This window comes from Nomascus leucogenys, chromosome 2 (genome assembly GCF_006542625.1).
Source record: "Nomascus leucogenys isolate Asia chromosome 2, Asia_NLE_v1, whole genome shotgun sequence".
Lineage (NCBI taxonomy): Eukaryota > Metazoa > Chordata > Mammalia > Primates > Hylobatidae > Nomascus > Nomascus leucogenys.
In genome coordinates, this window is record NC_044382.1 from 148169119 (window position 1) to 148175714 (window position 6596).

Below are 6596 nucleotides of genomic sequence, written 5' to 3' on the forward strand. Positions count from 1 at the left end.
AATGTTCAAATAGACTTTCCTGCAGTGAGGCCAGGAAAGAGCATTCCTAGCAGCCACCCCGGGTGAGCTGCTTTCCCATTACATTTTTGGAATTGCAGTCCCATAAGTTTAGTGTGCTATGATGGAGAGAACCTAGGGGACCATGGGAACTAAAATGGGACCCCTACCCCAACCTGGGGACTGCGGAGGCATCATAGAAGGCTTCCTTTTGGAGGTGGTACCTGAGTTGACTCTTGGAGGACAAGGGGCGGTAGCAGAAGACAGGAAAGGTAGAGGGAGCAGTGGGCCATGAAGCATGATGGAGCTGGGGTGTCAGGGACCCATGTGTGTTTCTATGAAGTTGTGGCACAGAGGAGTGTGATTTGGAGCAACAGAGAAGATGGCGCAGGTAAATAGGGACCCAGTCACGTACATTGAAGGAAACTGGGAGACCCCAGCTGACATGGCCATTACCACATTTAGTTGGTACATGGGGTAAGTTTGATGTTCGCTGTAATCTCCCTGGAAGAGACCTTGAATGCTGAGCCAGGGCGCTGTAGGCCAGGATAACTCTAGCTGATTACTTAAAAAAATATTTTATTGAACTTTTCGCTAATAGAAGAGATGTCTTGCCATATGGTATTTGAAATCAGAGGTCTTCAAACATTTTTGCTTATTACCCCTAAAGGATTTTTTTTTAAAAAAGTATGCTCTTCCTTGCACATTTTAAAGCTGATGTCTAAAATTTTTGTCTTATGTCTAAATGGTTGTAAATAATGCATACCTAACATATATTATATTGACATTTTAAGATAAACTATGGTATCATTCTTTTAAATATATCCAGAGCAATCAAAATACCTTGGCAGTTCAATACTTCCAACATGCTACAACATTTTCAAAACATGTAAACATGTTCTCTTGTTAGCAGCTGGAAATTTTACATATATTTTTTTTCTTCTTGTATTCACAGTTCTATTTTACTTCCTTCACAGAATTTTATTCACTATGATATAGTTTACACTTGAATGTTTCTTGTTGATTTCTCCTCCCATTTCTCTATAATGAATGTACATTTATATATATAAATATAAACATATATAGAATATATATGAATATACATATGAGGAAAAAACTAAACATATATATATTTTACATATATATGGTAACATAGTTACCGTAGACTTCTGTATCAACTGTCTTCTGGATTGAGTTAACATTTTAATTATTAGTCATAGATAACAAATAAAATACTATTATAAAATTTTTAAATTATTAAATATAAAAAATAAAGCATTAATTCGACGGATGTGGCTTTTTTCCAATTTGTTCCGGTATCTTAATTTGAATGCTACTTATTACTAGAAAAATACAGGTTCCAGCATGAATTATATTGCTATTTTTAAAATTTTTATGCATGTATCACTGAGAATTTTCATTCACAGAAGTGAGTAGATGGGGATGGAACTAGATTTGAATAGCAACTTTACTCAATTAAAAAAATCCATCAATATATTTCTCAATATTAACATATTAAATAAGCATAACCATGTGATCATATCCATAGATGAAGAATAAACATTTGAAAAAATTCAACATCCTGTTATGATAAAATTCTCAGCGAGTTAGGAATAGATGGCACACTCAATTTTTAAACCTGCTTTTGAATTATATGCCCCAAATTAAATTTTATGATCAACTGACAACTAGGTTAGGTTCTTCTCCAGTTTTGCTGGAAGCTGAGAATAGTAAACAAAATTACTTGCAAAATAATTTATATTCCATCTTCAGTGTCCAGAAATTAGACCAAAGTGGGTTTAAACCCATATCAAGTGAATACTAATTATAGCTTTTATTTTTTTTCTCCAAGGCATTATGTTTACCTAAGTATATTCAGAGTTGGGTAAATCACAACAGCGTTAATGTTAATTTCAATATAATACAATATTATGAATGCAATATTTTTGATAAAATGCTTTTATCTTATTTATCTTAAATATATTTTAGGAAAACTTTGTAACTGAAGACTTGACTCATTCAAGTTCTGGAATATATTCGTCATATAATTGGCAAGGCCATTTCACATTGTCAAGTCAAACAGCTAAATCAAAGTATTTAAATTATTTTTGAGCCATGGCCACGTTATATTTAATGATCAGCTGATAGAAAAAATAATTGACTTCATATTTCAGTTCAAATAAACATGTTAACAGTATACTCACGAGCCCTATTTTGTTTCTGATAGATAGACAGTGTCTTGTTCAGTTTGGGCTGCTATTCCAAAGTACCAGAGGTGGCTTATCAGCAACAGGAGGCTTATCCACAACATCAGGTGGCTCATCAACAGCATATTTTTTTTTTCACAATTCTTGAGGTGGGAAGTCTGCGATCAGGGTGCCAGCACGATTGGGTTTTGGTGAGGTTGCAGAACTGCTGGCTCTGCAGGCTGCTGGCTTCCTTTGTCCTCCTGAGGCCAAAAGAGGGCAAGAGAGCTCTCCAGGTTGTAAGGGCATTAATCCCGTTCATGAGGGCTCTACCGCCATAGCCTAATTACCTCCCAAAGCTCTACCTCCAAATAGCGTCACATTGGGGGTTAGGATTTCAACATATGAACTTGGGGGTTGAGGTGACACAAACATTCAGTCCATTGTCAGCAGACAGATACAGCATGAAGTCTGTTGTTGTTGCTATGGTTTTATTATTTAGATCATTTCCATGGGAAAATTCAGAGCATGTTGAGGGAGCCATTTGCACTGAGCCAGAGACATACAAGAAAGGAATCACAGGAGTAGAGGGAATTAGGTAACTGGACAAGAACATTCTAGGCAGAGGAAACTGCTGGATCAAGGAGGGTGTCCCATGTGTTTGACAAGAAGTAAGTAGGTCCTTGGGACTAGAGTAGAGTGAATGAGAGGGTAGAAGTCATATGTGGTCTAAGAACTGCAGGGGCCAGATCATCCTTGTAGCCATTTAAGGATTTTGGCTTTTCTCTAGGTGAGAAGGGAGCCTTTGCCAGGTTTTCAGTAGATGAGTGATAAGATCGGACTAAAGTTAGTAAAGGAATGTTTTTCTGGTGCTGGGGTGAAAACGGACTGTTGGGAGTCAAGGGTGGAACCAGACGGATCTATTGGAGGCAGTTGCAATGCTGGCAGGGGGTGATGATGTCTTGGACTAGGCTAGCAGCAGTGGAGGGAGTTAGAAGCGGTCAGGTAGTGGATAAATTCTGAATGTAGAGCTAGCAAGATTTCTTGGTGGACTGGATGTGGGTTGATTGCAACAGCAGAGTCAAGGGGAGTCCAGTGCTTGCATGCTGTGCTGCTGAAAGGATGAAGTCGCCCTCACTGAGATAGGGAAGGCTGTGAATAAAGTAAATTTGGCACATGTAACTTTGGGAGTAGGAGTTAGAGTAGGCTGTGAGATGACAAGTGAGATGACAACCCTGTAGGAAACAGGGAGAAGTTGAGTCTGTGGAACAATATGGGTGGGAGGAAGAGGAGGAGGTTAAAGAGAGAGTGAGAGAATTAAGAGAAGCTCAAGGAAGTATCTAGGAGATGAGTGAAACTCCCTGGTGGTGGTGAGAGGAGAGAAAGGGTCCTTTAGTAAGTAGAGTTACATCATTGTTGTATGTCCTTTGGTGATTGTGGTAGTTTCCTAGGGCTGCCATAACAGATGACCATGACTTCGGTGGCTTGAATCAGCAGTCCACAACCTTTTTTGTTACCAGTGACTGGTTTCATGGAGGACAATTTTTCCACAGATCTTTGTGGGGGTGGGGGGATGGTTTTGGGATGATTCAAGTGCATTAAATTTATTGTGCACTTTATTTCTATTATTATTACATTGTAATCTATAATGAAATAATTATACAACTCACCATAATGTAGAGTCAGTGGCAGCCCTGAGCTTGTTTTCCTGCAACTAGACAGTCCCTTATAAGGGTGATGGGAGACAATGACAGATCACCAGGTGTTAGATTCTCACAACGAGCACACAACCTAGATCCCTCACATGTGCAGTTCACAGTAGGGTTTGTGCTTCTGTGAGAATCTAATGCCACCACTGATCTGACAGGAGGCAGAGCTCAAGAGGTAATGTGAACAATGGGGAGCAGCTGTGAATACGGATGAAGCTTCACTGGCTCACCCACTGCTCACCTCCTGCTGTGCAGGCTGGTTCCTAACAGGCCACGGACTGATACCAGTCTATGGCACAGAGGATGGGGACCCCTGGTTTAAATAAAAGAAATCTAAATCTATTTGCTCACAGTCCTGGAGGAGAGAATTCTAAAACCTATGTGTTGGCAGGGCCATACCCCCTCTAGAGGCTCCAATGGAGGCTACTTCCTGCCTCTTTCAGCTTCTGGTGGCTCCATAGAGCTACAGTGCCAGAGGAATCCCCTGGCTGTGGCACTGTAGCTGTAAATCTCTGCCCTGTCTTCACGTGGCCTTTGTCCTGTGTCTACCTCTGCTGTCTTCTCTTCTTTCTCTTATAAAGATATGTGTCACTGGGTTTACAGCCTATGCTACTCCAAGATGATCTCATCTCCACATCCTTTACTTTGTTACATCTGTAAAGACCCTCTTTCTCCAAGGATCATATTCACAGATTCCTGGAGTTAGAATATGGACATATCTTTTGAGAGGCTACTACTCATACCACTACAAAGTATGAATACTTCTATCCCCTCCATCTTTCCTACCTCTACATCAATGCCACTAAAAATAGCTCTACTGCTATAAATTTTGTTTCGCAAACAGATAAGAGAGGTTGAGTTCCACATTGAAGTCAGAATGGCATAGCGAAGCAGTGGCTGACAAGAGGCAGAAGGACTTGTGAGAAGGTAGTTCCCTGGGAAATAGAAGAAGTCTTGGCAAGGCTTCTCAAGACCATAGAATTGCGCATCTGAGCCAATCTTATCTGGATCCTAAAGTTTAGAAGCGTTCAGCTGATATCTGTGTTATAACGACATAAAATATGACCATACTATACATTCTACTTTGTAACCTGCTCTCCTTGCTTAGAAAATATTGCAATCATTTTCTCATCATTAAATATTTTTCAACAACACGATTTTTAATGGCTGTATAGCAGTCTATCAAATGAAAGTACTGTAATTTATATAAAAAATCCTTTACGGCAAGCCATTTAGGATGTTTCTACATTTTACATATGATAAATAACACCAAAATGAGCAACTCTCTTTATAAATCATTGTGCACATCTTTGATCATTTTCAAATGGGCTCATTTTAAATAACCATGAACCATGAATTGCTATTTTGTGATAGCAATTCTGCTCATCGTTTCCTTTATGAACTAAAACTTTTCCATCAGGCAAAAAAAAAAAAAAAAAGAAAAAAGAAAAAGAAACGAAGTCCCTGGAACATCTTGCTTATGATGTAATTTACTTTTGGTATTCAGCTGTGCTCCCAAATATTTAAAAATCTTCTTTCTAATAGTCTCATCCTAGGTCTAATGTCCCTTCTGGAGATACAGATACAAGTGTGTTTCCTTCTGTGAACCTTGGCCATGACTATATGTGCCAAAGTTGCCTTCAGCTTCTATTTCTCAAGTTGTAAGACCAAAGAAGAAAGGACAGAAACCAGAAAGAATTAGACTGCAGGAATTTCTGTTGGGACCAAAAATACTCTTGTGATAGTGGCTGCCATGGAAAACTGTGACATGCCAGGCCATTTACATAGACTGTCCTTATAACCAATAAAAGTTAGCTATTATTATCTGCAGTATCGGTGAGCAGGTAGCGGCTCAGAGCAGAGAGAGCAGGGCTCATTGTCAATTAAGTAGCAGAGGTGGAATTCTAACCCAGGTCATTCTAACTCAAAGCCACCATGTTGTACTTCAGTGGAGCTCCCATATCTTTGAACTTTGAATGCTGGTTAAGATTTCTTACCAAAACTGTGGAAGTCATGTAGGCTTGCCCACTTTTAATTTTGCCAAGTAAGGACATCAAACAGCAACAACCATTAAGTGTGATCACCTACCACATTGGTCTCATACACAAAAAGCTATTTTAATGCCTGAAAGAGGAGGAAGGCTATCATCTCTGAAGTCAGTCCCTTCAATGAGGTGAATTTTCCTACGGAAATTAAATATGTTGTCCTTCCTGCTGATCATCATCTCACCATGGACCAGGGAAAGTGAGCACTCTCTCCAGATGCCATCTAAAAACCACTTCAGGAGGTCACGCTATCATCACTTCCCTGACAGAGGGTTGCTCTGGCTTGGCTGACCAATGTGGAAGGGGTTGCAAGGCCTCCCATCTGCTATGGGAAGGGGCTGGAAAAACATTGAGCCTAGTAATAGAGGGGCATCCATTCTATGACCTCCCCCTGTTCAGGGTGGAATTCTCACACTCTGTCCCTTTCCAAGAATGAGGAAAGGAAGGGGAGATCGTGGATGTAAAATTCAAGAAATTTAGGAGGGAGAATAAAAAGAGAGGGAGACACACACACACACACACACACACACACACCGAGAGAGAGAAAGTGAGAAATACTGGGAGACATGGGCAGAAATATTTTTATACATGTTGATCTCTTAATGTATTTAGAAGAAGTAAAGTTGTGTAGACAGAGAATACTTGTCAGTATCCAAGTG